We start from the raw sequence: 25,297 nt of genomic DNA, 5'->3' as shown, positions 1-25,297 counted from the left end.
ATATTGCCCACTGCTAAACTTCGTCAACCTATAGATAAAGTGAACAAGTTTTATAGGCATTTGACGAATATAGACGGACTAATGAGTTTCTGAAAAGATTCGGCAGGGAACGGGGGTTGGTCGGTATGCAAAGGTTGGAGCTCCTTCAAGTAAATCAGGCTTCATTTTAAAGAACCTTACACACATGCAAGCACACACACAACTTAATTAAAAGCACTCCGTTCCTGCATTGGCCGGGAATCGGACCCGGGTCTCCCGCGTGGCAGGCGAGAATTCTACCACTGAACCACCAATGCTCGGCTGGGAGACTTTCGGCCTTCACATTGCCCTGGATTTAGTAATGGTGCGTAACTGTTACACGTCAAATCCAGGTAAAGGGGGGTTGGGTCAATATGCAAAGTTTGGAGCTCCTTCTAGCAAATCAGGCTTGGCCTTCAAGGCTCATTTTAAAGAATCCCACACACATGCAAACACACACCCCTTACTTAAAAGAACTCTGTTCCTGCATTTGCCCGGGAATCAGAGCCAGGCCTCCTGTGTGGCAGGCGAGAATGGATGATGGAAGAGACTTTTTAACTTTTACTCCTCCCATTTGGAGTGAGGGGGAGATGAAAATCTTATCGGCACCCTAGATTACCCTTTGTGAGTATAGTGGTTTACCACAGGGAGCGCACATGCTCAAGCGCATGGGCACACAACTCGAGTTTCTCTTCATAGACGCATAAATCTTTCGCCTTTTACTAAAGATTTCCGTGGAGGGGAACCTTTCCGAGTGACCTGTATTTTTGGGTGCTCTGCTCACAGCAGAGCTGCACTGCAGTTTCAATAGCAGACTAAATCTGACCACACACCAATGTGCATTGGAGCAAAGCGTGCTTTCTCGTGGACCGTGTTTGCAGCCTTTGCGCTTCCTGTGTCGCAACTTCACATTTTTTTTCAGCCAGCATGGAAAGACAGCACTCTCATGACATGATGGGATCCAAACCTTGGGCTTCAGCTACTTTGGCCCTGTCAGTGACTTATGTACTTCCAGCATTCTTTTCTGCTCACAACAGAGCTGTATTGGAGTGTCAAGAGTAAAACTGGCCACCAGCCAATGGGCGGTGGAACGAAGCGCGCCTCACCACGTTCTGTACTTGCGGCCTTTGCGCTTTCTGCGTCGCAGCTCCAGATTTCTTTAGCCCGCATGGAAAGACAGCACTCTCTCGTACATGACGGGATACAAACAAAGATGGCTTCAGCTCCTTTTGCCCTATCAGTGACTTGTGCATTTCAAGCATTCTTTTCAGATGGCTAAAAGCTGGAGTCGGGAACTTGCGTTGGTGGTATAGTGGTGAGCATAGCTGCCTTCTAAGCAGTTGACCCGGGTTCGATTCCCGGCCAACGCATTTGTTTTGGCTCTGGCTGACGTTGAAGCAGAACTCCTTCTGTGACCTCTGTCAGCACCAAAATCTTTTGGATGAGTCGTTCAGCAGCAGCAAAGAGCTGGGTCTCCCCGTCGGGGAATCGAACCCCGGTCTTCCGCGTGACAGGCGGAGATACTGTCCACTATACTAACGAGGAGCTGTACCCGCTGTTCTCCGCCCCCAGCCGACTTGACTTCACCGACATCAGCATAAGGAGCCACTACTCCATGAAAAAAACAAATCAACCTGCCTTGATCTTATTGAGTCTCCCAATATCTTGAATGCTACACATTACAGGGGGTCCTCATTTGGACCACTTTACTATTATTACTATTTTTTTTTACTTTTCATAATGGGAACATGAAAAAAAGGATGGGAAATCATGTGGCAGTAACATCGCATTTACGTGGATCATATCGCCCACTGCTAGAATTCTACCACTGAACCACCAATGCTCGGAAAGGAGGGAGAACGTTTGGAATTAACACCGCATTTACGAGTATATTGCCCACTGCTAAACTTCGTCAACCTATAGATAAAGTGAACAAGTTTTATAGGCATTTGACGAATATAGACGGACTAATGAGTTTCTGAAAAGATTCGGCAGGGAACGGGGGTTGGTCGGTATGCAAAGGTTGGAGCTCCTTCAAGTAAATCAGGCTTCATTTTAAAGAACCTTACACACATGCAAGCACACACACAACTTAATTAAAAGCACTCCGTTCCTGCATTGGCCGGGAATCGGACCCGGGTCTCCCGCGTGGCAGGCGAGAATTCTACCACTGAACCACCAATGCTCGGCTGGGAGACTTTCGGCCTTCACATTGCCCTGGATTTAGTAATGGTGCGTAACTGTTACACGTCAAATCCAGGTAAAGGGGGGTTGGGTCAATATGCAAAGTTTGGAGCTCCTTCTAGCAAATCAGGCTTGGCCTTCAAGGCTCATTTTAAAGAATCCCACACACGTGCAAACACACACCCCTTACTTAAAAGAACTCTGTTCCTGCATTTGCCCGGGAATCAGAGCCAGGCCTCCTGTGTGGCAGGCGAGAATGGATGATGGAAGAGACTTTTTAACTTTTACTCCTCCCATTTGGAGTGAGGGGGAGATGAAAATCTTATCGGCACCCTAGATTACCCTTTGTGAGTATAGTGGTTTACCACAGGGAGCGCACATGCTCAAGCGCATGGGCACACCACTCGAGTTTCTCTTCATAGACGCATAAATCTTTCGCCTTTTACTAAAGATTTCCGTGGAGGGGAACCTTTCCGAGTGACCTGTATTTTTGGGTGCTCTGCTCACAGCAGAGCTGCACTGCAGTTTCAATAGCAGACTAAATCTGACCACACACCAATGTGCATTGGAGCAAAGCGTGCTTTCTCGTGGACCGTGTTTGCAGCCTTTGCGCTTCCTGTGTCGCAACTTCACATTTTTTTTCAGCCAGCATGGAAAGACAGCACTCTCATGACATGATGGGATCCAAACCTTGGGCTTCAGCTACTTTGGCCCTGTCAGTGACTTATGTACTTCCAGCATTCTTTTCTGCTCAGAACAGAGCTGTATTGGAGTGTCAAGAGTAAAACTGGCCACCAGCCAATGGGCGGTGGAACGAAGCGCGCCTCACCACGTTCTGTACTTGCGGCCTTTGCGCTTTCTGCGTCGCAGCTCCAGATTTCTTTAGCCCGCATGGAAAGACAGCACTCTCTCGTACATGACGGGATACAAACAAAGATGGCTTCAGCTCCTTTTGCCCTATCAGTGACTTGTGCATTTCAAGCATTCTTTTCAGATGGCTAAAAGCTGGAGTCGGGAACTTGCGTTGGTGGTATAGTGGTGAGCATAGCTGCCTTCCAAGCAGTTGACCCGGGTTCGATTCCCGGCCAACGCATTTGTTTTGGCTCTGGCTGACGTTGAAGCAGAACTCCTTCTGTGACCTCTGTCAGCACCAAAATCTTTTGGATGAGTCGTTCAGCAGCAGCAAAGAGCTGGGTCTCCCCGTCGGGGAATCGAACCCCGGTCTTCCGCGTGACAGGCGGAGATACTGTCCACTATACTAACGAGGAGCTGTACCCGCTGTTCTCCGCCCCCAGCCGACTTGACTTCACCGACATCAGCATAAGGAGCCACTACTCCATGAAAAAAACAAATCAACCTGCCTTGATCTTATTGAGTCTCCCAATATCTTGAATGCTACACATTACAGGGGGTCCTCATTTGGACCACTTTACTATTATTACTATTTTTTTTTACTTTTCATAATGGGAACATGAAAAAAAGGATGGGAAATCATGTGGCAGTAACATCGCATTTACGTGGATCATATCGCCCACTGCTAGAATTCTACCACTGAACCACCAATGCTCGGAAAGGAGGGAGAACGTTTGGAATTAACACCGCATTTACGAGTATATTGCCCACTGCTAAACTTCGTCAACCTATAGATAAAGTGAACAAGTTTTATAGGCATTTGACGAATATAGACGGACTAATGAGTTTCTGAAAAGATTCGGCAGGGAACGGGGGTTGGTCGGTATGCAAAGGTTGGAGCTCCTTCAAGTAAATCAGGCTTCATTTTAAAGAACCTTACACACATGCAAGCACACACACAACTTAATTAAAAGCACTCCGTTCCTGCATTGGCCGGGAATCGGACCCGGGTCTCCCGCGTGGCAGGCGAGAATTCTACCACTGAACCACCAATGCTCGGCTGGGAGACTTTCGGCCTTCACATTGCCCTGGATTTAGTAATGGTGCGTAACTGTTACACGTCAAATCCAGGTAAAGGGGGGTTGGGTCAATATGCAAAGTTTGGAGCTCCTTCTAGCAAATCAGGCTTGGCCTTCAAGGCTCATTTTAAAGAATCCCACACACATGCAAACACACACCCCTTACTTAAAAGAACTCTGTTCCTGCATTTGCCCGGGAATCAGAGCCAGGCCTCCTGTGTGGCAGGCGAGAATGGATGATGGAAGAGACTTTTTAACTTTTACTCCTCCCATTTGGAGTGAGGGGGAGATGAAAATCTTATCGGCACCCTAGATTACCCTTTGTGAGTATAGTGGTTTACCACAGGGAGCGCACATGCTCAAGCGCATGGGCACACAACTCGAGTTTCTCTTCATAGACGCATAAATCTTTCGCCTTTTACTAAAGATTTCCGTGGAGGGGAACCTTTCCGAGTGACCTGTATTTTTGGGTGCTCTGCTCACAGCAGAGCTGCACTGCAGTTTCAATAGCAGACTAAATCTGACCACACACCAATGTGCATTGGAGCAAAGCGTGCTTTCTCGTGGACCGTGTTTGCAGCCTTTGCGCTTCCTGTGTCGCAACTTCACATTTTTTTTCAGCCAGCATGGAAAGACAGCACTCTCATGACATGATGGGATCCAAACCTTGGGCTTCAGCTACTTTGGCCCTGTCAGTGACTTATGTACTTCCAGCATTCTTTTCTGCTCACAACAGAGCTGTATTGGAGTGTCAAGAGTAAAACTGGCCACCAGCCAATGGGCGGTGGAACGAAGCGCGCCTCACCACGTTCTGTACTTGCGGCCTTTGCGCTTTCTGCGTCGCAGCTCCAGATTTCTTTAGCCCGCATGGAAAGACAGCACTCTCTCGTACATGACGGGATACAAACAAAGATGGCTTCAGCTCCTTTTGCCCTATCAGTGACTTGTGCATTTCAAGCATTCTTTTCAGATGGCTAAAAGCTGGAGTCGGGAACTTGCGTTGGTGGTATAGTGGTGAGCATAGCTGCCTTCCAAGCAGTTGACCCGGGTTCGATTCCCGGCCAACGCATTTGTTTTGGCTCTGGCTGACGTTGAAGCAGAACTCCTTCTGTGACCTCTGTCAGCACCAAAATCTTTTGGATGAGTCGTTCAGCAGCAGCAAAGAGCTGGGTCTCCCCGTCGGGGAATCGAACCCCGGTCTTCCGCGTGACAGGCGGAGATACTGTCCACTATACTAACGAGGAGCTGTACCCACTGTTCTCTGCCCACAGCCGACTTGACTTCACCGACATCAGCATAAGGAGCCACTACTCCATGAAAAAAACAAATCAACCTGCCTTGATCTTATTGAGTCTCCCAATATCTTGAATGCTACACATTACAGGGGGTCCTCATTTGGACCACTTTACTATTATTACTATTTTTTTTTACTTTTCATAATGGGAACATGAAAAAAAGGATGGGAAATCATGTGGCAGTAACATCGCATTTACGTGGATCATATCGCCCACTGCTAGAATTCTACCACTGAACCACCAATGCTCGGAAAGGAGGGAGAACGTTTGGAATTAACACCGCATTTACGAGTATATTGCCCACTGCTAAACTTCGTCAACCTATAGATAAAGTGAACAAGTTTTATAGGCATTTGACGAATATAGACGGACTAATGAGTTTCTGAAAAGATTCGGCAGGGAACGGGGGTTGGTCGGTATGCAAAGGTTGGAGCTCCTTCAAGTAAATCAGGCTTCATTTTAAAGAACCTTACACACATGCAAGCACACACACAACTTAATTAAAAGCACTCCGTTCCTGCATTGGCCGGGAATCGGACCCGGGTCTCCCGCGTGGCAGGCGAGAATTCTACCACTGAACCACCAATGCTCGGCTGGGAGACTTTCGGCCTTCACATTGCCCTGGATTTAGTAATGGTGCGTAACTGTTACACGTCAAATCCAGGTAAAGGGGGGTTGGGTCAATATGCAAAGTTTGGAGCTCCTTCTAGCAAATCAGGCTTGGCCTTCAAGGCTCATTTTAAAGAATCCCACACACATGCAAACACACACCCCTTACTTAAAAGAACTCTGTTCCTGCATTTGCCCGGGAATCAGAGCCAGGCCTCCTGTGTGGCAGGCGAGAATGGATGATGGAAGAGACTTTTTAACTTTTACTCCTCCCATTTGGAGTGAGGGGGAGATGAAAATCTTATCGGCACCCTAGATTACCCTTTGTGAGTATAGTGGTTTACCACAGGGAGCGCACATGCTCAAGCGCATGGGCACACAACTCGAGTTTCTCTTCATAGACGCATAAATCTTTCGCCTTTTACTAAAGATTTCCGTGGAGGGGAACCTTTCCGAGTGACCTGTATTTTTGGGTGCTCTGCTCACAGCAGAGCTGCACTGCAGTTTCAATAGCAGACTAAATCTGACCACACACCAATGTGCATTGGAGCAAAGCGTGCTTTCTCGTGGACCGTGTTTGCAGCCTTTGCGCTTCCTGTGTCGCAACTTCACATTTTTTTTCAGCCAGCATGGAAAGACAGCACTCTCATGACATGATGGGATCCAAACCTTGGGCTTCAGCTACTTTGGCCCTGTCAGTGACTTATGTACTTCCAGCATTCTTTTCTGCTCACAACAGAGCTGTATTGGAGTGTCAAGAGTAAAACTGGCCACCAGCCAATGGGCGGTGGAACGAAGCGCGCCTCACCACGTTCTGTACTTGCGGCCTTTGCGCTTTCTGCGTCGCAGCTCCAGATTTCTTTAGCCCGCATGGAAAGACAGCACTCTCTCGTACATGACGGGATACAAACAAAGATGGCTTCAGCTCCTTTTGCCCTATCAGTGACTTGTGCATTTCAAGCATTCTTTTCAGATGGCTAAAAGCTGGAGTCGGGAACTTGCGTTGGTGGTATAGTGGTGAGCATAGCTGCCTTCCAAGCAGTTGACCCGGGTTCGATTCCCGGCCAACGCATTTGTTTTGGCTCTGGCTGACGTTGAAGCAGAACTCCTTCTGTGACCTCTGTCAGCACCAAAATCTTTTGGATGAGTCGTTCAGCAGCAGCAAAGAGCTGGGTCTCCCCGTCGGGGAATCGAACCCCGGTCTTCCGCGTGACAGGCGGAGATACTGTCCACTATACTAACGAGGAGCTGTACCCGCTGTTCTCCGCCCCCAGCCGACTTGACTTCACCGACATCAGCATAAGGAGCCACTACTCCATGAAAAAAACAAATCAACCTGCCTTGATCTTATTGAGTCTCCCAATATCTTGAATGCTACACATTACAGGGGGTCCTCATTTGGACCACTTTACTATTATTACTATTTTTTTTTACTTTTCATAATGGGAACATGAAAAAAAGGATGGGAAATCATGTGGCAGTAACATCGCATTTACGTGGATCATATCGCCCACTGCTAGAATTCTACCACTGAACCACCAATGCTCGGAAAGGAGGGAGAACGTTTGGAATTAACACCGCATTTACGAGTATATTGCCCACTGCTAAACTTCGTCAACCTATAGATAAAGTGAACAAGTTTTATAGGCATTTGACGAATATAGACGGACTAATGAGTTTCTGAAAAGATTCGGCAGGGAACGGGGGTTGGTCGGTATGCAAAGGTTGGAGCTCCTTCAAGTAAATCAGGCTTCATTTTAAAGAACCTTACACACATGCAAGCACACACACAACTTAATTAAAAGCACTCCGTTCCTGCATTGGCCGGGAATCGGACCCGGGTCTCCCGCGTGGCAGGCGAGAATTCTACCACTGAACCACCAATGCTCGGCTGGGAGACTTTCGGCCTTCACATTGCCCTGGATTTAGTAATGGTGCGTAACTGTTACACGTCAAATCCAGGTAAAGGGGGGTTGGGTCAATATGCAAAGTTTGGAGCTCCTTCTAGCAAATCAGGCTTGGCCTTCAAGGCTCATTTTAAAGAATCCCACACACATGCAAACACACACCCCTTACTTAAAAGAACTCTGTTCCTGCATTTGCCCGGGAATCAGAGCCAGGCCTCCTGTGTGGCAGGCGAGAATGGATGATGGAAGAGACTTTTTAACTTTTACTCCTCCCATTTGGAGTGAGGGGGAGATGAAAATCTTATCGGCACCCTAGATTACCCTTTGTGAGTATAGTGGTTTACCACAGGGAGCGCACATGCTCAAGCGCATGGGCACACAACTCGAGTTTCTCTTCATAGACGCATAAATCTTTCGCCTTTTACTAAAGATTTCCGTGGAGGGGAACCTTTCCGAGTGACCTGTATTTTTGGGTGCTCTGCTCACAGCAGAGCTGCACTGCAGTTTCAATAGCAGACTAAATCTGACCACACACCAATGTGCATTGGAGCAAAGCATGCTTTCTCGTGGACCGTGTTTGCAGCCTTTGCGCTTCCTGTGTCGCAACTTCACATTTTTTTCAGCCAGCATGGAAAGACAGCACTCTCATGACATGATGGGATCCAAACCTTGGGCTTCAGCTACTTTGGCCCTGTCAGTGACTTATGTACTTCCAGCATTCTTTTCTGCTCACAACAGAGCTGTATTGGAGTGTCAAGAGTAAAACTGGCCACCAGCCAATGGGCGGTGGAACGAAGCGCGCCTCACCACGTTCTGTACTTGCGGCCTTTGCGCTTTCTGCGTCGCAGCTCCAGATTTCTTTAGCCCGCATGGAAAGACAGCACTCTCTCGTACATGACGGGATACAAACAAAGATGGCTTCAGCTCCTTTTGCCCTATCAGTGACTTGTGCATTTCAAGCATTCTTTTCAGATGGCTAAAAGCTGGAGTCGGGAACTTGCGTTGGTGGTATAGTGGTGCGCATAGCTGCCTTCCAAGCAGTTGACCCGGGTTCGATTCCCGGCCAACGCATTTGTTTTGGCTCTGGCTGACGTTGAAGCAGAACTCCTTCTGTGACCTCTGTCAGCACCAAAATCTTTTGGATGAGTCGTTCAGCAGCAGCAAAGAGCTGGGTCTCCCCGTCGGGGAATCAACCCCGGTCTTCCGCGTGACAGGCGGCGATACTGTCCACTATACTAACGAGGAGCTGTACCCGCTGTGCTTCACCCCCAGCCGACTTGACTTCACCGACATCAGCATAAGGAGCCACTACTCCATGAAAAAAACAAATCAACCTGCCTTGATCTTATTGAGTCTCCCAATATCTTGAATGCTACACATTACAGGGGGTCCTCATTTGGACCACTTTACTATTATTACTATTTTTTTTTACTTTTCATAATGGGAACATGAAAAAAAGGATGGGAAATCATGTGGCAGTAACATCGCATTTACGTGGATCATATCGCCCACTGCTAGAATTCTACCACTGAACCACCAATGCTCGGAAAGGAGGGAGAACGTTTGGAATTAACACCGCATTTACGAGTATATTGCCCACTGCTAAACTTCGTCAACCTATAGATAAAGTGAACAAGTTTTATAGGCATTTGACGAATATAGACGGACTAATGAGTTTCTGAAAAGATTCGGCAGGGAACGGGGGTTGGTCGGTATGCAAAGGTTGGAGCTCCTTCAAGTAAATCAGGCTTCATTTTAAAGAACCTTACACACATGCAAGCACACACACAACTTAATTAAAAGCACTCCGTTCCTGCATTGGCCGGGAATCGGACCCGGGTCTCCCGCGTGGCAGGCGAGAATTCTACCACTGAACCACCAATGCTCGGCTGGGAGACTTTCGGCCTTCACATTGCCCTGGATTTAGTAATGGTGCGTAACTGTTACACGTCAAATCCAGGTAAAGGGGGGTTGGGTCAATATGCAAAGTTTGGAGCTCCTTCTAGCAAATCAGGCTTGGCCTTCAAGGCTCATTTTAAAGAATCCCACACACATGCAAACACACACCCCTTACTTAAAAGAACTCTGTTCCTGCATTTGCCCGGGAATCAGAGCCAGGCCTCCTGTGTGGCAGGCGAGAATGGATGATGGAAGAGACTTTTTAACTTTTACTCCTCCCATTTGGAGTGAGGGGGAGATGAAAATCTTATCGGCACCCTAGATTACCCTTTGTGAGTATAGTGGTTTACCACAGGGAGCGCACATGCTCAAGCGCATGGGCACACAACTCGAGTTTCTCTTCATAGACGCATAAATCTTTCGCCTTTTACTAAAGATTTCCGTGGAGGGGAACCTTTCCGAGTGACCTGTATTTTTGGGTGCTCTGCTCACAGCAGAGCTGCACTGCAGTTTCAATAGCAGACTAAATCTGACCACACACCAATGTGCATTGGAGCAAAGCGTGCTTTCTCGTGGACCGTGTTTGCAGCCTTTGCGCTTCCTGTGTCGCAACTTCACATTTTTTTTCAGCCAGCATGGAAAGACAGCACTCTCATGACATGATGGGATCCAAACCTTGGGCTTCAGCTACTTTGGCCCTGTCAGTGACTTATGTACTTCCAGCATTCTTTTCTGCTCACAACAGAGCTGTATTGGAGTGTCAAGAGTAAAACTGGCCACCAGCCAATGGGCGGTGGAACGAAGCGCGCCTCACCACGTTCTGTACTTGCGGCCTTTGCGCTTTCTGCGTCGCAGCTCCAGATTTCTTTAGCCCGCATGGAAAGACAGCACTCTCTCGTACATGACGGGATACAAACAAAGATGGCTTCAGCTCCTTTTGCCCTATCAGTGACTTGTGCATTTCACGCATTCTTTTCAGATGGCTAAAAGCTGGAGTCGGGAACTTGCGTTGGTGGTATAGTGGTGAGCATAGCTGCCTTCCAAGCAGTTGACCCGGGTTCGATTCCCGGCCAACGCATTTGTTTTGGCTCTGGCTGACGTTGAAGCAGAACTCCTTCTGTGACCTCTGTCAGCACCAAAATCTTTTGGATGAGTCGTTCAGCAGCAGCAAAGAGCTGGGTCTCCCCGTCGGGGAATCGAACCCCGGTCTTCCGCGTGACAGGCGGAGATACTGTCCACTATACTAACGAGGAGCTGTACCCGCTGTTCTCCGCCCCCAGCCGACTTGACTTCACCGACATCAGCATAAGGAGCCACTACTCCATGAAAAAAACAAATCAACCTGCCTTGATCTTATTGAGTCTCCCAATATCTTGAATGCTACACATTACAGGGGGTCCTCATTTGGACCACTTTACTATTATTACTATTTTTTTTTTACTTTTCATAATGGGAACATGAAAAAAAGGATGGGAAATCATGTGGCAGTAACATCGCATTTACGTGGATCATATCGCCCACTGCTAGAATTCTACCACTGAACCACCAATGCTCGGAAAGGAGGGAGAACGTTTGGAATTAACACCGCATTTACGAGTATATTGCCCACTGCTAAACTTCGTCAACCTATAGATAAAGTGAACAAGTTTTATAGGCATTTGACGAATATAGACGGACTAATGAGTTTCTGAAAAGATTCGGCAGGGAACGGGGGTTGGTCGGTATGCAAAGGTTGGAGCTCCTTCAAGTAAATCAGGCTTCATTTTAAAGAACCTTACACACATGCAAGCACACACACAACTTAATTAAAAGCACTCCGTTCCTGCATTGGCCGGGAATCGGACCCGGGTCTCCCGCGTGGCAGGCGAGAATTCTACCACTGAACCACCAATGCTCGGCTGGGAGACTTTCGGCCTTCACATTGCCCTGGATTTAGTAATGGTGCGTAACTGTTACACGTCAAATCCAGGTAAAGGGGGGTTGGGTCAATATGCAAAGTTTGGAGCTCCTTCTAGCAAATCAGGCTTGGCCTTCAAGGCTCATTTTAAAGAATCCCACACACATGCAAACACACACCCCTTACTTAAAAGAACTCTGTTCCTGCATTTGCCCGGGAATCAGAGCCAGGCCTCCTGTGTGGCAGGCGAGAATGGATGATGGAAGAGACTTTTTAACTTTTACTCCTCCCATTTGGAGTGAGGGGGAGATGAAAATCTTATCGGCACCCTAGATTACCCTTTGTGAGTATAGTGGTTTACCACAGGGAGCGCACATGCTCAAGCGCATGGGCACACAACTCGAGTTTCTCTTCATAGACGCATAAATCTTTCGCCTTTTACTAAAGATTTCCGTGGAGGGGAACCTTTCCGAGTGACCTGTATTTTTGGGTGCTCTGCTCACAGCAGAGCTGCACTGCAGTTTCAATAGCAGACTAAATCTGACCACACACCAATGTGCATTGGAGCAAAGCGTGCTTTCTCGTGGACCGTGTTTGCAGCCTTTGCGCTTCCTGTGTCGCAACTTCACATTTTTTTCAGCCAGCATGGAAAGACAGCACTCTCATGACATGATGGGATCCAAACCTTGGGCTTCAGCTACTTTGGCCCTGTCAGTGACTTATGTACTTCCAGCATTCTTTTCTGCTCACAACAGAGCTGTATTGGAGTGTCAAGAGTAAAACTGGCCACCAGCCAATGGGCGGTGGAACGAAGCGCGCCTCACCACGTTCTGTACTTGCGGCCTTTGCGCTTTCTGCGTCGCAGCTCCAGATTTCTTTAGCCCGCATGGAAAGACAGCACTCTCTCGTACATGACGGGATACAAACAAAGATGGCTTCAGCTCCTTTTGCCCTATCATTGACTTGTGCATTTCAAGCATTCTTTTCAGATGGCTAAAAGCTGGAGTCGGGAACTTGCGTTGGTGGTATAGTGGTGCGCATAGCTGCCTTCCAAGCAGTTGACCCGGGTTCGATTCCCGGCCAACGCATTTGTTTTGGCTCTGGCTGACGTTGAAGCAGAACTCCTTCTGTGACCTCTGTCAGCACCAAAATCTTTTGGATGAGTCGTTCAGCAGCAGGAAAGAGCTGGGTCTCCCCGTCGGGGAATCGAACCCCGGTCTTCCGCGTGACAGGCGGAGATACTGTCCACTATACTAACGAGGAGCTGTACCCGCTGTGCTTCGCCCCCAGCCGACTTGACTTCACCGACATCAGCATAAGGAGCCACTACTCCATGAAAAAAACAAATCAACCTGCCTTGATCTTATTGAGTCTCCCAATATCTTGAATGCTACACATTACAGGGGGTCCTCATTTGGACCACTTTACTATTATTACTATTTTTTTTTTACTTTTCATAATGGGAACATGAAAAAAAGGATGGGAAATCATGTGGCAGTAACATCGCATTTACGTGGATCATATCGCCCACTGCTAGAATTCTACCACTGAACCACCAATGCTCGGAAAGGAGGGAGAACGTTTGGAATTAACACCGCATTTACGAGTATATTGCCCACTGCTAAACTTCGTCAACCTATAGATAAAGTGAACAAGTTTTATAGGCATTTGACGAATATAGACGGACTAATGAGTTTCTGAAAAGATTCGGCAGGGAACGGGGGTTGGTCGGTATGCAAAGGTTGGAGCTCCTTCAAGTAAATCAGGCTTCATTTTAAAGAACCTTACACACATGCAAGCACACACACAACTTAATTAAAAGCACTCCGTTCCTGCATTGGCCGGGAATCGGACCCGGGTCTCCCGCGTGGCAGGCGAGAATTCTACCACTGAACCACCAATGCTCGGCTGGGAGACTTTCGGCCTTCACATTGCCCTGGATTTAGTAATGGTGCGTAACTGTTACACGTCAAATCCAGGTAAAGGGGGGTTGGGTCAATATGCAAAGTTTGGAGCTCCTTCTAGCAAATCAGGCTTGGCCTTCAAGGCTCATTTTAAAGAATCCCACACACATGCAAACACACACCCCTTACTTAAAAGAACTCTGTTCCTGCATTTGCCCGGGAATCAGAGCCAGGCCTCCTGTGTGGCAGGCGAGAATGGATGATGGAAGAGACTTTTTAACTTTTACTCCTCCCATTTGGAGTGAGGGGGAGATGAAAATCTTATCGGCACCCTAGATTACCCTTTGTGAGTATAGTGGTTTACCACAGGGAGCGCACATGCTCAAGCGCATGGGCACACAACTCGAGTTTCTCTTCATAGACGCATAAATCTTTCGCCTTTTACTAAAGATTTCCGTGGAGGGGAACCTTTCCGAGTGACCTGTATTTTTGGGTGCTCTGCTCACAGCAGAGCTGCACTGCAGTTTCAATAGCAGACTAAATCTGACCACACACCAATGTGCATTGGAGCAAAGCGTGCTTTCTCGTGGACCGTGTTTGCAGCCTTTGCGCTTCCTGTGTCGCAACTTCACATTTTTTTCAGCCAGCATGGAAAGACAGCACTCTCATGACATGATGGGATCCAAACCTTGGGCTTCAGCTACTTTGGCCCTGTCAGTGACTTATGTACTTCCAGCATTCTTTTCTGCTCACAACAGAGCTGTATTGGAGTGTCAAGAGTAAAACTGGCCACCAGCCAATGGGCGGTGGAACGAAGCGCGCCTCACCACGTTCTGTACTTGCGGCCTTTGCGCTTTCTGCGTCGCAGCTCCAGATTTCTTTAGCCCGCATGGAAAGACAGCACTCTCTCGTACATGACGGGATACAAACAAAGATGGCTTCAGCTCCTTTTGCCCTATCATTGACTTGTGCATTTCAAGCATTCTTTTCAGATGGCTAAAAGCTGGAGTCGGGAACTTGCGTTGGTGGTATAGTGGTGCGCATAGCTGCCTTCCAAGCAGTTGACCCGGGTTCGATTCCCGGCCAACGCATTTGTTTTGGCTCTGGCTGACGTTGAAGCAGAACTCCTTCTGTGACCTCTGTCAGCACCAAAATCTTTTGGATGAGTCGTTCAGCAGCAGGAAAGAGCTGGGTCTCCCCGTCGGGGAATCGAACCCCGGTCTTCCGCGTGACAGGCGGAGATACTGTCCACTATACTAACGAGGAGCTGTACCCGCTGTGCTTCGCCCCCAGCCGACTTGACTTCACCGACATCAGCATAAGGAGCCACTACTCCATGAAAAAAACAAATCAACCTGCCTTGATCTTATTGAGTCTCCCAATATCTTGAATGCTACACATTACAGGGGGTCCTCATTTGGACCACTTTACTATTATTACTATTTTTTTTTACTTTTCATAATGGGAACATGAAAAAAAGGATGGGAAATCATGTGGCAGTAACATCGCATTTACGTGGATCATATCGCCCACTGCTAGAATTCTACCACTGAACCACCAATGCTCGGAAAGGAGGGAGAACGTTTGGAATTAACACCGCATTTACGAGTATATTGCCCACTGCTAAACTTCGTCAACCTATAGATAAAGTGAACAAGTTTTATAGGCATTTGACGAATATAGACGGACTAATGAGTTTCTGAAAAGATTCGGCAGGGAACGGGGGTTGGTCGGTATGCAAAGGTTGGAGCTCCTTCAAGTAAATCAGGCTTCATTTTAAAGAACCTTACACACATGCAAGCACACACACAACTTAATTAAAAGCACTCCGTTCCTGCATTGGCCGGGAATCGGACCCGGGTCTCCCGCGTGGCAGGCGAGAATTCTACCACTGAACCACCAATGCTCGGCTGGGAGACTTTCGGCCTTCACATTGCCCTGGATTTAGTAATGGTGCGTAACTGTTACACGTCAAATCCAGGTAAAGGGGGGTTGGGTCAATATGCAAAGTTTGGAGCTCCTTCTAGCAAATCAGGCTTGGCCTTCAAGGCTCATTTTAAAGAATCCCACACACATGCAAACACACACCCCTTACTTAAAAGAACTCTGTTCCTGCATTTGCCCGGGAATCAGAGCCAGGCCTCCTGTGTGGCAGGCGAGAATGGATGATGGAAGAGACTTTTTAACTTTTACTCCTCCCATTTGGAGTGAGGGGGAGATGAAAATCTTATCGGCACCCTAGATTACCCTTTGTGAGTATAGTGGTTTACCACAGGGAGCGCACATGCTCAAGCGCATGGGCACACCACTCGAGTTTCTCTTCATAGACGCATAAATCTTTCGCCTTTTACTAAAGATTTCCGTGGAGGGGAACCTTTCCGAGTGACCTGTATTTTTGGGTGCTCTGCTCACAGCAGAGCTGCACTGCAGTTTCAATAGCAGACTAAATCTGACCACACACCAATGTGCATTGGAGCAAAGCGTGCTTTCTCGTGGACCGTGTTTGCAGCCTTTGCGCTTCCTGTGTCGCAACTTCACATTTTTTTTCAGCCAGCATGGAAAGACAGCACTCTCATGACATGATGGGATCCAAACCTTGGGCTTCAGCTACTTTGGCCCTGTCAGTGACTTATGTACTTCCAGCATTCTTTTCTGCTCACAACAGAGCTGTATTGGAGTGTCAAGAGTAAAACTGGCCACCAGCCAATGGGCGGTGGAACGAAGCGCGCCTCACCACGTTCTGTACTTGCGGCCTTTGCGCTTTCTGCGTCGCAGCTCCAGATTTCTTTAGCCCGCATGGAAAGACAGCACTCTCTCGTACATGACGGGATTCAAACAAAGATGGCTTCAGCTCCTTTTGCCCTATCAGTGACTTGTGCATTTCAAGCATTCTTTTCAGATGGCTAAAAGCTGGAGTCGGGAACTTGCGTTGGTGGTATAGTGGTGAGCATAGCTGCCTTCCAAGCAGTTGACCCGGGTTCGATTCCCGGCCAACGCATTTGTTTTGGCTCTGGCTGACGTTGAAGCAGAACTCCTTCTGTGACCTCTGTCAGCACCAAAATCTTTTGGATGAGTCGTTCAGCAGCAGCAAAGAGCTGGGTCTCCCCGTCGGGGAATCGAACCCCGGTCTTCCGCGTGACAGGCGGAGATACTGTCCACTATACTAACGAGGAGCTGTACCCGCTGTTCTCCGCCCCCAGCCGACTTGACTTCACCGACATCAGCATAAGGAGCCACTACTCCATGAAAAAAACAAATCAACCTGCCTTGATCTTATTGAGTCTCCCAATATCTTGAATGCTACACATTACAGGGGGTCCTCATTTGGACCACTTTACTATTATTACTATTTTTTTTTTACTTTTCATAATGGGAACATGAAAAAAAGGATGGGAAATCATGTGGCAGTAACATCGCATTTACGTGGATCATATCGCCCACTGCTAGAATTCTACCACTGAACCACCAATGCTCGGAAAGGAGGGAGAACGTTTGGAATTAACACCGCATTTACGAGTATATTGCCCACTGCTAAACTTCGTCAACCTATAGATAAAGTGAACAAGTTTTATAGGCATTTGACGAATATAGACGGACTAATGAGTTTCTGAAAAGATTCGGCAGGGAACGGGGGTTGGTCGGTATGCAAAGGTTGGAGCTCCTTCAAGTAAATCAGGCTTCATTTTAAAGAACCTTACACACATGCAAGCACACACACAACTTAATTAAAAGCACTCCGTTCCTGCATTGGCCGGGAATCGGACCCGGGTCTCCCGCGTGGCAGGCGAGAATTCTACCACTGAACCACCAATGCTCGGCTGGGAGACTTTCGGCCTTCACATTGCCCTGGATTTAGTAATGGTGCGTAACTGTTACACGTCAAATCCAGGTAAAGGGGGGTTGGGTCAATATGCAAAGTTTGGAGCTCCTTCTAGCAAATCAGGCTTGGCCTTCAAGGCTCATTTTAAAGAATCCCACACACATGCAAACACACACCCCTTACTTAAAAGAACTCTGTTCCTGCATTTGCCCGGGAATCAGAGCCAGGCCTCCTGTGTGGCAGGCGAGAATGGATGATGGAAGAGACTTTTTAACTTTTACTCCTCCCATTTGGAGTGAGGGGGAGATGAAAATCTTATCGGCACCCTAGATTACCCTTTGTGAGTATAGTGGTTTACCACAGGGAGCGCACATGCTCAAGCGCATGGGCACACAGCTCGAGTTTCTCTTCATAGACGCATAAATCTTTCGCCTTTTACTAAAGATTTCCGTGGAGGGGAACCTTTCCGAGTGACCTGTATTTTTGGGTGCTCTGCTCACAGCAGAGCTGCACTGCAGTTTCAATAGCAGACTAAATCTGACCACACACCAATGTGAATTGGAGCAAAGCGTGCTTTCTCGTGGACCGTGTTTGCAGCCTTTGCGCTTCCTGTGTCGCAACTTCACATTTTTTTCAGCCAGCATGGAAAGACAGCACTCTCATGACATGATGGGATCCAAACCTTGGGCTTCAGCTACTTTGGCCCTGTCAGTGACTTATGTACTTCCAGCATTCTTTTCTGCTCACAACAGAGCTGTATTGGAGTGTCAAGAGTAAAACTGGCCACCAGCCAATGGGCGGTGGAACGAAGCGCGCCTCACCACGTTCTGTACTTGCGGCCTTTGCGCTTTCTGCGTCGCAGCTCCAGATTTCTTTAGCCCGCATGGAAAGACAGCACTCTCTCGTACATGACGGGATACAAACAAAGATGGCTTCAGCTCCTTTTGCCCTATCATTGACTTGTGCATTTCAAGCATTCTTTTCAGATGGCTAAAAGCTGGAGTCGGGAACTTGCGTTGGTGGTATAGTGGTGAGCATAGCTGCCTTCCAAGCAGTTGACCCGGGTTCGATTCCCGGCCAACGCATTTGTTTTGGCTCTGGCTGACGTTGAAGCAGAACTCCTTCTGTGACCTCTGTCAGCACCAAAATCTTTTGGATGAGTCGTTCAGCAGCAGGAAAGAGCTGGGTCTCCCCGTCGGGGAATCGAACCCCGGTCTTCCGCGTGACAGGCGGAGATACTGTCCACTATACTAACGAGGAGCTGTACCCGCTGTGCTTCGCTCCCAGCCGACTTGACTTCACCGACATCAGCATAGGGAGCCACTACTCAATGAAAAAAACAAATCAACCTGCCTTGATCTTATTGAGTCTCCCAATATCTTGAATGCTACACATTACAGGGGGTCCTCATTTGGACCACTTTACTATTATTACTATTTTTTTTTACTTTTCATAATGGGAACATGAAAAAAAGGATGGGAAATCATGTGGCAGTAACATCGCATTTACGTGGATCATATCGCCCACTGCTAGAATTCTACCACTGAACCACCAATGCTCGGAAAGGAGGGAGAACGTTTGGAATTAACACCGCATTTACGAGTATATTGCCCACTGCTAAACTTCGTCAACCTATAGATAAAGTGAACAAGTTTTATAGGCATTTGACGAATATAGACGGACTAATGAGTTTCTGAAAAGATTCGGCAGGGAACGGGGGTTGGTCGGTATGCAAAGGTTGGAGCTCCTTCAAGTAAATCAGGCTTCATTTTAAAGAACCTTACACACATGCAAGCACACACACAACTTAATTAAAAGCACTCCGTTCCTGCATTGGCCGGGAATCGGACCCGGGTCTCCCGCGTGGCAGGCGAGAATTCTACCACTGAACCACCAATGCTCGGCTGGGAGACTTTCGGCCTTCACATTGCCCTGGATTTAGTAATGGTGCGTAACTGTTACACGTCAAATCCAGGTAAAGGGGGGTTGGGTCAATATGCAAAGTTTGGAGCTCCTTCTAGCAAATCAGGCTTGGCCTTCAAGGCTCATTTTAAAGAATCCCACACACATGCAAACACACACCCCTTACTTAAAAGAACTCTGTTCCTGCATTTGCCCGGGAATCAGAGCCAGGCCTCCTGTGTGGCAGGCGAGAATGGATGATGGAAGAGACTTTTTAACTTTTACTCCTCCCATTTGGAGTGAGGGGGAGATGAAAATCTTATCGGCACCCTAGATTACCCTTTGTGAGTATAGTGGTTTACCACAGGGAGCGCACATGCTCAAGCGCATGGGCACACCACTCGAGTTTCTCTTCATAGACGCATAAATCTTTCGCCTTTTACTAAAGATTTCCGTGGAGGGGAACCTTTCCGAGTGACCTGTATTTTTGGGTGCTCTGCTCACAGCAGAGCTGCACTGCAGTTTCAATAGCAGACTAAATCTGACCACACACCAATGTGCATTGGAGCAAAGCGTGCTTTCTCGTGGACCGTGTTTGCAGCCTTTGCGCTTCCTGTGTCGCAACTTCACATTTTTTTTCAGCCAGCATGGAAAGACAGCACTCTCATGACATGATGGGATCCAAACCTTGGGCTTCAGCTACTTTGGCCCTGTCAGTGACTTATGTACTTCCAGCATTCTTTTCTGCTCACAACAGAGCTGTATTGGAGTGTCAAGAGTAAAACTGGCCACCAGCCAATGGGCGGTGGAACGAAGCGCGCCTCACCACGTTCTGTACTTGCGGCCTTTGCGCTTTCTGCGTCGCAGCTCCAGATTTCTTTAGCCCGCATGGAAAGACAGCACTCTCTCGTACATGACGGGATTCAAACAAAGATGGCTTCAGCTCCTTTTGCCCTATCAGTGACTTGTGCATTTCAAGCATTCTTTTCAGATGGCTAAAAGCTGGAGTCGGGAACTTGCGTTGGTGGTATAGTGGTGAGCATAGCTGCCTTCCAAGCAGTTGACCCGGGTTCGATTCCCGGCCAACGCATTTGTTTTGGCTCTGGCTGACGTTGAAGCAGAACTCCTTCTGTGACCTCTGTCAGCACCAAAATCTTTTGGATGAGTCGTTCAGCAGCAGCAAAGAGCTGGGTCTCCCCGTCGGGGAATCGAACCCCGGTCTTCCGCGTGACAGGCGGAGATACTGTCCACTATACTAACGAGGAGCTGTACCCGCTGTTCTCCGCCCCCAGCCGACTTGACTTCACCGACATCAGCATAAGGAGCCACTACTCCATGAAAAAAACAAATCAACCTGCCTTGATCTTATTGAGTCTCCCAATATCTTGAATGCTACACATTACAGGGGGTCCTCATTTGGACCACTTTACTATTATTACTATTTTTTTTTTACTTTTCATAATGGGAACATGAAAAAAAGGATGGGAAATCATGTGGCAGTAACATCGCATTTACGTGGATCATATCGCCCACTGCTAGAATTCTACCACTGAACCACCAATGCTCGGAAAGGAGGGAGAACGTTTGGAATTAACACCGCATTTACGAGTATATTGCCCACTGCTAAACTTCGTCAACCTATAGATAAAGTGAACAAGTTTTATAGGCATTTGACGAATATAGACGGACTAATGAGTTTCTGAAAAGATTCGGCAGGGAACGGGGGTTGGTCGGTATGCAAAGGTTGGAGCTCCTTCAAGTAAATCAGGCTTCATTTTAAAGAACCTTACACACATGCAAGCACACACACAACTTAATTAAAAGCACTCCGTTCCTGCATTGGCCGGGAATCGGACCCGGGTCTCCCGCGTGGCAGGCGAGAATTCTACCACTGAACCACCAATGCTCGGCTGGGAGACTTTCGGCCTTCACATTGCCCTGGATTTAGTAATGGTGCGTAACTGTTACACGTCAAATCCAGGTAAAGGGGGGTTGGGTCAATATGCAAAGTTTGGAGCTCCTTCTAGCAAATCAGGCTTGGCCTTCAAGGCTCATTTTAAAGAATCCCACACACATGCAAACACACACCCCTTACTTAAAAGAACTCTGTTCCTGCATTTGCCCGGGAATCAGAGCCAGGCCTCCTGTGTGGCAGGCGAGAATGGATGATGGAAGAGACTTTTTAACTTTTACTCCTCCCATTTGGAGTGAGGGGGAGATGAAAATCTTATCGGCACCCTAGATTACCCTTTGTGAGTATAGTGGTTTACCACAGGGAGCGCACATGCTCAAGCGCATGGGCACACAGCTCGAGTTTCTCTTCATAGACGCATAAATCTTTCGCCTTTTACTAAAGATTTCCGTGGAGGGGAACCTTTCCGAGTGACCTGTATTTTTGGGTGCTCTGCTCACAGCAGAGCTGCACTGCAGTTTCAATAGCAGACTAAATCTGACCACACACCAATGTGCATTGGAGCAAAGCGTGCTTTCTCGTGGACCGTGTTTGCAGCCTTTGCGCTTCCTGTGTCGCAACTTCACATTTTTTTTCAGCCAGCATGGAAAGACAGCACTCTCATGACATGATGGGATCCAAACCTTGGGCTTCAGCTACTTTGGCCCTGTCAGTGACTTATGTACTTCCAGCATTCTTTTCTGCTCACAACAGAGCTGTATTGGAGTGTCAAGAGTAAAACTGGCCACCAGCCAATGGGCGGTGGAACGAAGCGCGCCTCACCACGTTCTGTACTTGCGGCCTTTGCGCTTTCTGGAGCCACTACTCCATGAAAAAAACAAATCAACCTGCCTTGATCTTATTGAGTCTCCCAATATCTTGAATGCTACACATTACAGGGGGTCCTCATTTGGACCACTTTACTATTATTACTATTTTTTTTTACTTTTCATAATGGGAACATGAAAAAAAGGATGGGAAATCATGTGGCAGTAACATCGCATTTACGTGGATCATATCGCCCACTGCTAGAATTCTACCACTGAACCACCAATGCTCAGAAAGGAGGGAGAACGTTTGGAATTAACACCGCATTTACGAGTATATTGCCCACTGCTAAACTTCGTCAACCTATAGATAAAGTAAACAAGTTTTAAAGGCATTTGACGAATATAGACGGACTAATGAGTTTCTGAAAAGATTCGGCAGGGAACGGGGGTTGGTCGGTATGCAAAGGTTGGAGCTCCTTCAAGTAAATCAGGCTTCATTTTAAAGAACCTTACACACATGCAAGCACACACACAACTTAATTAAAAGCACACTGTTCCTGCATTGGCCGAGAATCGGACCCGGGTCTCCCGCGTGGCAGGCGAGAATTCTACCACTGAACCACCAATGCTCGGCTGGGAGACTTTCAGCCTTCACATTGCCCTGGATTTAGTAATGGTGCGTAACTGTTACACGTCAAATCCAGGTAAAGGGGGGTTGGGTCAATATGCAAAGTTTGGAGCTCCTTCTAGCAAATCAGGCTTGGCCTTCAAGGCTCATTTTAAAGAATCCCACACACATGCAAACACACACCCCTTACTTAAAAGAACTCTGTTCCTGCATTTGCCCGGGAATCAGAGCCAGGCCTCCTGTGTGGCAGGCGAGAATGGATGATGGAAGAGACTTTTTAACTTTTACTCCTCCCATTTGGAGTGAGGGGGAGATGAAAATCTTATCGGCACCCTAGATTACCCTTTGTGAGTATAGTGGTTTACCACAGGGAGCGCACATGCTCAAGCGCATGGGCACACAACTCGAGTTTCTCTTCATAGACGCATAAATCTTTCGCCTTTTACTAAAGATTTCCGTGGAGGGGAACCTTTCCGAGTGACCTGTATTTTTGGGTGCTCTGCTCACAGCAGAGCTGCACTGCAGTTTCAATAGCAGACTAAATCTGACCACACACCAATGTGCATTGGAGCAAAGCGTGCTTTCTCGTGGACCGTGTTTGCAGCCTTTGCGCTTCCTGTGTCGCAACTTCACATTTTTTTCAGCCAGCATGGAAAGACAGCACTCTCATGACATGATGGGATCCAAACCTTGGGCTTCAGCTACTTTGGCCCTGTCAGTGACTTATGTACTTCCAGCATTCTTTTCTGCTCACAACAGAGCTGTATTGGAGTGTCAAGAGTAAAACTGGCCACCAGCCAATGGGCGGTGGAACGAAGCGCGCCTCACCACGTTCTGTACTTGCGGCCTTTGCGCTTTCTGCGTCGCAGCTCCAGATTTCTTTAGCCCGCATGGAAAGACAGCACTCTCTCGTACATGACGGGATACAAACAAAGATGGCTTCAGCTCCTTTTGCCCTATCAGTGACTTGTGCATTTCAAGCATTCTTTTCAGATGGCTAAAAGCTGGAGTCGGGAACTTGCGTTGGTGGTATAGTGGTGAGCATAGCTGCCTTCTAAGCAGTTGACCCGGGTTCGATTCCCGGCCAACGCATTTGTTTTGGCTCTGGCTGACGTTGAAGCAGAACTCCTTCTGTGACCTCTGTCAGCACCAAAATCTTTTGGATGAGTCGTTCAGCAGCAGCAAAGAGCTGGGTCTCCCCGTCGGGGAATCGAACCCCGGTCTTCCGCGTGACAGGCGGAGATACTGTCCACTATACTAACGAGGAGCTGTACCCGCTGTTCTCCGCCCCCAGCCGACTTGACTTCACCGACATCAGCATAAGGAGCCACTACTCCATGAAAAAAACAAATCAACCTGCCTTGATCTTATTGAGTCTCCCAATATCTTGAATGCTACACATTACAGGGGGTCCTCATTTGGACCACTTTACTATTATTACTATTTTTTTTTACTTTTCATAATGGGAACATGAAAAAAAGGATGGGAAATCATGTGGCAGTAACATCGCATTTACGTGGATCATATCGCCCACTGCTAGAATTCTACCACTGAACCACCAATGCTCGGAAAGGAGGGAGAACGTTTGGAATTAACACCGCATTTACGAGTATATTGCCCACTGCTAAACTTCGTCAACCTATAGATAAAGTGAACAAGTTTTATAGGCATTTGACGAATATAGACGGACTAATGAGTTTCTGAAAAGATTCGGCAGGGAACGGGGGTTGGTCGGTATGCAAAGGTTGGAGCTCCTTCAAGTAAATCAGGCTTCATTTTAAAGAACCTTACACACATGCAAGCACACACACAACTTAATTAAAAGCACTCCGTTCCTGCATTGGCCGGGAATCGGACCCGGGTCTCCCGCGTGGCAGGCGAGAATTCTACCACTGAACCACCAATGCTCGGCTGGGAGACTTTCGGCCTTCACATTGCCCTGGATTTAGTAATGGTGCGTAACTGTTACACGTCAAATCCAGGTAAAGGGGGGTTGGGTCAATATGCAAAGTTTGGAGCTCCTTCTAGCAAATCAGGCTTGGCCTTCAAGGCTCATTTTAAAGAATCCCACACACATGCAAACACACACCCCTTACTTAAAAGAACTCTGTTCCTGCATTTGCCCGGGAATCAGAGCCAGGCCTCCTGTGTGGCAGGCGAGAATGGATGATGGAAGAGACTTTTTAACTTTTACTCCTCCCATTTGGAGTGAGGGGGAGATGAAAATCTTATCGGCACCCTAGATTACCCTTTGTGAGTATAGTGGTTTACCACAGGGAGCGCACATGCTCAAGCGCATGGGCACACCACTCGAGTTTCTCTTCATAGACGCATAAATCTTTCGCCTTTTACTAAAGATTTCCGTGGAGGGGAACCTTTCCGAGTGACCTGTATTTTTGGGTGCTCTGCTCACAGCAGAGCTGCACTGCAGTTTCAATAGCAGACTAAATCTGACCACACACCAATGTGCATTGGAGCAAAGCGTGCTTTCTCGTGGACCGTGTTTGCAGCCTTTGCGCTTCCTGTGTCGCAACTTCACATTTTTTTTCAGCCAGCATGGAAAGACAGCACTCTCATGACAT

The 25,297-nt window shown here is 47.7% G+C and overlaps 47 non-coding genes across 47 annotated transcripts; 23 read left to right on the top strand and 24 right to left on the bottom strand.

The window, feature by feature from the left end:
* Positions 1 to 225: 225 nt before the first annotated feature.
* trnag-gcc (transfer RNA glycine (anticodon GCC)) lies at positions 226 to 296 on the bottom strand. Its single transcript has one exon. It is a non-coding gene; the product is annotated as a tRNA-Gly (tRNA).
* Positions 297 to 695: 399 nt separating this feature from the next.
* On the top strand, positions 696 to 811 carry LOC141313387 (U5 spliceosomal RNA). Its single transcript, XR_012349460.1, has one exon. It is a non-coding gene; the product is annotated as a U5 spliceosomal RNA (small nuclear RNA).
* A 505-nt stretch (positions 812 to 1,316) lies between these two features.
* On the top strand, positions 1,317 to 1,388 carry trnar-ucu (transfer RNA arginine (anticodon UCU)). Its single transcript has one exon. It is a non-coding gene; the product is annotated as a tRNA-Arg (tRNA).
* A 103-nt stretch (positions 1,389 to 1,491) lies between these two features.
* On the bottom strand, positions 1,492 to 1,563 carry trnad-guc (transfer RNA aspartic acid (anticodon GUC)). Its single transcript has one exon. It is a non-coding gene; the product is annotated as a tRNA-Asp (tRNA).
* Positions 1,564 to 2,132: 569 nt separating this feature from the next.
* On the bottom strand, positions 2,133 to 2,203 carry trnag-gcc (transfer RNA glycine (anticodon GCC)). Its single transcript has one exon. It is a non-coding gene; the product is annotated as a tRNA-Gly (tRNA).
* Positions 2,204 to 2,602: 399 nt separating this feature from the next.
* LOC141313438 (U5 spliceosomal RNA) lies at positions 2,603 to 2,718 on the top strand. Its single transcript, XR_012349510.1, has one exon. It is a non-coding gene; the product is annotated as a U5 spliceosomal RNA (small nuclear RNA).
* Positions 2,719 to 3,223: 505 nt separating this feature from the next.
* On the top strand, positions 3,224 to 3,295 carry trnag-ucc (transfer RNA glycine (anticodon UCC)). The gene has a single exon. It is a non-coding gene; the product is annotated as a tRNA-Gly (tRNA).
* A 103-nt stretch (positions 3,296 to 3,398) lies between these two features.
* trnad-guc (transfer RNA aspartic acid (anticodon GUC)) lies at positions 3,399 to 3,470 on the bottom strand. Its single transcript has one exon. It is a non-coding gene; the product is annotated as a tRNA-Asp (tRNA).
* A 569-nt stretch (positions 3,471 to 4,039) lies between these two features.
* trnag-gcc (transfer RNA glycine (anticodon GCC)) lies at positions 4,040 to 4,110 on the bottom strand. Its single transcript has one exon. It is a non-coding gene; the product is annotated as a tRNA-Gly (tRNA).
* Positions 4,111 to 4,509: 399 nt separating this feature from the next.
* LOC141313386 (U5 spliceosomal RNA) lies at positions 4,510 to 4,625 on the top strand. Its single transcript, XR_012349459.1, has one exon. It is a non-coding gene; the product is annotated as a U5 spliceosomal RNA (small nuclear RNA).
* Positions 4,626 to 5,130: 505 nt separating this feature from the next.
* trnag-ucc (transfer RNA glycine (anticodon UCC)) lies at positions 5,131 to 5,202 on the top strand. The gene has a single exon. It is a non-coding gene; the product is annotated as a tRNA-Gly (tRNA).
* Positions 5,203 to 5,305: 103 nt separating this feature from the next.
* trnad-guc (transfer RNA aspartic acid (anticodon GUC)) lies at positions 5,306 to 5,377 on the bottom strand. The gene has a single exon. It is a non-coding gene; the product is annotated as a tRNA-Asp (tRNA).
* Positions 5,378 to 5,946: 569 nt separating this feature from the next.
* Positions 5,947 to 6,017, bottom strand: trnag-gcc (transfer RNA glycine (anticodon GCC)). Its single transcript has one exon. It is a non-coding gene; the product is annotated as a tRNA-Gly (tRNA).
* Positions 6,018 to 6,416: 399 nt separating this feature from the next.
* On the top strand, positions 6,417 to 6,532 carry LOC141313385 (U5 spliceosomal RNA). Its single transcript, XR_012349458.1, has one exon. It is a non-coding gene; the product is annotated as a U5 spliceosomal RNA (small nuclear RNA).
* Positions 6,533 to 7,037: 505 nt separating this feature from the next.
* Positions 7,038 to 7,109, top strand: trnag-ucc (transfer RNA glycine (anticodon UCC)). The gene has a single exon. It is a non-coding gene; the product is annotated as a tRNA-Gly (tRNA).
* Positions 7,110 to 7,212: 103 nt separating this feature from the next.
* trnad-guc (transfer RNA aspartic acid (anticodon GUC)) lies at positions 7,213 to 7,284 on the bottom strand. Its single transcript has one exon. It is a non-coding gene; the product is annotated as a tRNA-Asp (tRNA).
* Positions 7,285 to 7,853: 569 nt separating this feature from the next.
* Positions 7,854 to 7,924, bottom strand: trnag-gcc (transfer RNA glycine (anticodon GCC)). Its single transcript has one exon. It is a non-coding gene; the product is annotated as a tRNA-Gly (tRNA).
* Positions 7,925 to 8,323: 399 nt separating this feature from the next.
* On the top strand, positions 8,324 to 8,439 carry LOC141313383 (U5 spliceosomal RNA). The gene has a single exon (XR_012349455.1). It is a non-coding gene; the product is annotated as a U5 spliceosomal RNA (small nuclear RNA).
* A 1,319-nt stretch (positions 8,440 to 9,758) lies between these two features.
* On the bottom strand, positions 9,759 to 9,829 carry trnag-gcc (transfer RNA glycine (anticodon GCC)). The gene has a single exon. It is a non-coding gene; the product is annotated as a tRNA-Gly (tRNA).
* Positions 9,830 to 10,228: 399 nt separating this feature from the next.
* On the top strand, positions 10,229 to 10,344 carry LOC141313382 (U5 spliceosomal RNA). Its single transcript, XR_012349454.1, has one exon. It is a non-coding gene; the product is annotated as a U5 spliceosomal RNA (small nuclear RNA).
* Positions 10,345 to 10,849: 505 nt separating this feature from the next.
* Positions 10,850 to 10,921, top strand: trnag-ucc (transfer RNA glycine (anticodon UCC)). The gene has a single exon. It is a non-coding gene; the product is annotated as a tRNA-Gly (tRNA).
* A 103-nt stretch (positions 10,922 to 11,024) lies between these two features.
* Positions 11,025 to 11,096, bottom strand: trnad-guc (transfer RNA aspartic acid (anticodon GUC)). Its single transcript has one exon. It is a non-coding gene; the product is annotated as a tRNA-Asp (tRNA).
* A 570-nt stretch (positions 11,097 to 11,666) lies between these two features.
* trnag-gcc (transfer RNA glycine (anticodon GCC)) lies at positions 11,667 to 11,737 on the bottom strand. The gene has a single exon. It is a non-coding gene; the product is annotated as a tRNA-Gly (tRNA).
* Positions 11,738 to 12,136: 399 nt separating this feature from the next.
* On the top strand, positions 12,137 to 12,252 carry LOC141313381 (U5 spliceosomal RNA). The gene has a single exon (XR_012349453.1). It is a non-coding gene; the product is annotated as a U5 spliceosomal RNA (small nuclear RNA).
* Positions 12,253 to 12,931: 679 nt separating this feature from the next.
* Positions 12,932 to 13,003, bottom strand: trnad-guc (transfer RNA aspartic acid (anticodon GUC)). Its single transcript has one exon. It is a non-coding gene; the product is annotated as a tRNA-Asp (tRNA).
* A 570-nt stretch (positions 13,004 to 13,573) lies between these two features.
* trnag-gcc (transfer RNA glycine (anticodon GCC)) lies at positions 13,574 to 13,644 on the bottom strand. The gene has a single exon. It is a non-coding gene; the product is annotated as a tRNA-Gly (tRNA).
* Positions 13,645 to 14,043: 399 nt separating this feature from the next.
* Positions 14,044 to 14,159, top strand: LOC141313380 (U5 spliceosomal RNA). Its single transcript, XR_012349452.1, has one exon. It is a non-coding gene; the product is annotated as a U5 spliceosomal RNA (small nuclear RNA).
* Positions 14,160 to 14,838: 679 nt separating this feature from the next.
* On the bottom strand, positions 14,839 to 14,910 carry trnad-guc (transfer RNA aspartic acid (anticodon GUC)). Its single transcript has one exon. It is a non-coding gene; the product is annotated as a tRNA-Asp (tRNA).
* Positions 14,911 to 15,479: 569 nt separating this feature from the next.
* On the bottom strand, positions 15,480 to 15,550 carry trnag-gcc (transfer RNA glycine (anticodon GCC)). Its single transcript has one exon. It is a non-coding gene; the product is annotated as a tRNA-Gly (tRNA).
* A 399-nt stretch (positions 15,551 to 15,949) lies between these two features.
* LOC141313437 (U5 spliceosomal RNA) lies at positions 15,950 to 16,065 on the top strand. The gene has a single exon (XR_012349509.1). It is a non-coding gene; the product is annotated as a U5 spliceosomal RNA (small nuclear RNA).
* Positions 16,066 to 16,570: 505 nt separating this feature from the next.
* On the top strand, positions 16,571 to 16,642 carry trnag-ucc (transfer RNA glycine (anticodon UCC)). The gene has a single exon. It is a non-coding gene; the product is annotated as a tRNA-Gly (tRNA).
* Positions 16,643 to 16,745: 103 nt separating this feature from the next.
* Positions 16,746 to 16,817, bottom strand: trnad-guc (transfer RNA aspartic acid (anticodon GUC)). Its single transcript has one exon. It is a non-coding gene; the product is annotated as a tRNA-Asp (tRNA).
* A 570-nt stretch (positions 16,818 to 17,387) lies between these two features.
* trnag-gcc (transfer RNA glycine (anticodon GCC)) lies at positions 17,388 to 17,458 on the bottom strand. Its single transcript has one exon. It is a non-coding gene; the product is annotated as a tRNA-Gly (tRNA).
* Positions 17,459 to 17,858: 400 nt separating this feature from the next.
* Positions 17,859 to 17,973, top strand: LOC141313461 (U5 spliceosomal RNA). The gene has a single exon (XR_012349534.1). It is a non-coding gene; the product is annotated as a U5 spliceosomal RNA (small nuclear RNA).
* A 504-nt stretch (positions 17,974 to 18,477) lies between these two features.
* trnag-ucc (transfer RNA glycine (anticodon UCC)) lies at positions 18,478 to 18,549 on the top strand. Its single transcript has one exon. It is a non-coding gene; the product is annotated as a tRNA-Gly (tRNA).
* A 103-nt stretch (positions 18,550 to 18,652) lies between these two features.
* Positions 18,653 to 18,724, bottom strand: trnad-guc (transfer RNA aspartic acid (anticodon GUC)). The gene has a single exon. It is a non-coding gene; the product is annotated as a tRNA-Asp (tRNA).
* Positions 18,725 to 19,293: 569 nt separating this feature from the next.
* trnag-gcc (transfer RNA glycine (anticodon GCC)) lies at positions 19,294 to 19,364 on the bottom strand. Its single transcript has one exon. It is a non-coding gene; the product is annotated as a tRNA-Gly (tRNA).
* Positions 19,365 to 19,763: 399 nt separating this feature from the next.
* Positions 19,764 to 19,879, top strand: LOC141313436 (U5 spliceosomal RNA). The gene has a single exon (XR_012349508.1). It is a non-coding gene; the product is annotated as a U5 spliceosomal RNA (small nuclear RNA).
* A 505-nt stretch (positions 19,880 to 20,384) lies between these two features.
* On the top strand, positions 20,385 to 20,456 carry trnag-ucc (transfer RNA glycine (anticodon UCC)). The gene has a single exon. It is a non-coding gene; the product is annotated as a tRNA-Gly (tRNA).
* Positions 20,457 to 20,559: 103 nt separating this feature from the next.
* trnad-guc (transfer RNA aspartic acid (anticodon GUC)) lies at positions 20,560 to 20,631 on the bottom strand. Its single transcript has one exon. It is a non-coding gene; the product is annotated as a tRNA-Asp (tRNA).
* Positions 20,632 to 21,201: 570 nt separating this feature from the next.
* On the bottom strand, positions 21,202 to 21,272 carry trnag-gcc (transfer RNA glycine (anticodon GCC)). Its single transcript has one exon. It is a non-coding gene; the product is annotated as a tRNA-Gly (tRNA).
* A 400-nt stretch (positions 21,273 to 21,672) lies between these two features.
* Positions 21,673 to 21,787, top strand: LOC141313460 (U5 spliceosomal RNA). Its single transcript, XR_012349532.1, has one exon. It is a non-coding gene; the product is annotated as a U5 spliceosomal RNA (small nuclear RNA).
* Positions 21,788 to 23,115: 1,328 nt separating this feature from the next.
* Positions 23,116 to 23,231, top strand: LOC141313379 (U5 spliceosomal RNA). Its single transcript, XR_012349451.1, has one exon. It is a non-coding gene; the product is annotated as a U5 spliceosomal RNA (small nuclear RNA).
* A 504-nt stretch (positions 23,232 to 23,735) lies between these two features.
* trnar-ucu (transfer RNA arginine (anticodon UCU)) lies at positions 23,736 to 23,807 on the top strand. The gene has a single exon. It is a non-coding gene; the product is annotated as a tRNA-Arg (tRNA).
* A 103-nt stretch (positions 23,808 to 23,910) lies between these two features.
* trnad-guc (transfer RNA aspartic acid (anticodon GUC)) lies at positions 23,911 to 23,982 on the bottom strand. Its single transcript has one exon. It is a non-coding gene; the product is annotated as a tRNA-Asp (tRNA).
* A 569-nt stretch (positions 23,983 to 24,551) lies between these two features.
* trnag-gcc (transfer RNA glycine (anticodon GCC)) lies at positions 24,552 to 24,622 on the bottom strand. The gene has a single exon. It is a non-coding gene; the product is annotated as a tRNA-Gly (tRNA).
* A 399-nt stretch (positions 24,623 to 25,021) lies between these two features.
* Positions 25,022 to 25,137, top strand: LOC141313435 (U5 spliceosomal RNA). Its single transcript, XR_012349507.1, has one exon. It is a non-coding gene; the product is annotated as a U5 spliceosomal RNA (small nuclear RNA).
* Positions 25,138 to 25,297: the final 160 nt, after the last annotated feature.

This window comes from Garra rufa, unplaced genomic scaffold (assembly GCF_049309525.1).
Source record: "Garra rufa unplaced genomic scaffold, GarRuf1.0 hap1_unplaced_007, whole genome shotgun sequence".
In the NCBI taxonomy this organism is placed as follows: domain Eukaryota; kingdom Metazoa; phylum Chordata; class Actinopteri; order Cypriniformes; family Cyprinidae; genus Garra; species Garra rufa.
Note: the sequence above shows the minus strand (reverse complement) of the source record. Positions and strands in the feature narration are given on the sequence as shown.